Raw genomic sequence first — 1,028 nt, forward strand, 5'->3', positions numbered from 1 at the left:
CTCCACAGGTACCTCAGGTAACCCCACCTCCACAGATACCTCAGGTACCCCCACCTCCACAGATACCTTTACTACCCCCACTTCCACAGATACCTTAGGCACCCCCACACTCATAGATACCTCAGTTACTGTCTACTCCCAAAGAGACCTCAGGCATCACTACTCCCACAGGCATCTCAGCTACCTCACCCCAGATACCTCAGCTATCCTCCATCACCACAGAGACCTCACCTATCCCCAGCTCCACAGACATCTTAGCTACCCCACACCCTCACAGAGACCTCAGCCACTCCCACCCCCACAGACACTTTAGTCACAGCACCACCCCCATAGATACCTCAGTCAAAGCAGAAATTAAGAGCATGTATGGCTCTTGTAGAGGACCCAAGTTCTGTTCCTAGCACCCACATTAGACAGCTCGCAACTGCTTGTAACTCCAGCTCTTTGCTTCTGGTCTCGACAGATGGAAACTTCAAAACTCACTTGCACAGTACCCACACCCTTGCCCCATAATTAAAAATAAAGTAGATATTAAAAATATTCAAAGGATATTTGACAAAAATCAAAAGGAAAAAAAAAGAGTAAGGGAGGGAGAAACACACACGCACACACACACACACACACAGAGACAGAGACAGAGAGACAGAGAGAGAGGGAGAGAGAGAGAGAGACCCAGAGCTGAGCTCAGATTCCATGGACCAGATTTGTATGTGGGCGATGCCTCCATGGGTAGAACACTGAGTGAGCACTGGGCCTGAGTTTGGATCTTGTGGACAAATGCATCAGCAATTCTAGTGGTGAGGTGGGAAGCAGACAGAGTGTGTGTATGCAGTATGTGTGTGCTGTGTGTGTGGTCTGTGTACGTGTGTATTTGGTGTGTGTTTATGTGGTCTGTATGTGTGGTGCATGTGTATGTGATGTGTGTGTGTTGTATGATATATATATATATACATATATACACACACACACACACACACACACATATATATATATATATATATATATATATATATATATATATATATATA

The 1,028-nt window shown here is 45.3% G+C and overlaps 1 protein-coding gene across 2 annotated transcripts in view; it reads right to left on the reverse strand.

The window, feature by feature from the left end:
- The window catches only part of Fcer2 (Fc fragment of IgE receptor II), an 11,885-nt gene that overhangs the window by 2,444 nt on the left and 8,413 nt on the right, over positions 1-1,028 (reverse strand). The window lies entirely within an intron of this gene.

Source organism: Grammomys surdaster, unplaced genomic scaffold (assembly GCF_004785775.1).
Source record: "Grammomys surdaster isolate TR1022 unplaced genomic scaffold, NIH_TR_1.0 362, whole genome shotgun sequence".
Classification (NCBI taxonomy): domain Eukaryota; kingdom Metazoa; phylum Chordata; class Mammalia; order Rodentia; family Muridae; genus Grammomys; species Grammomys surdaster.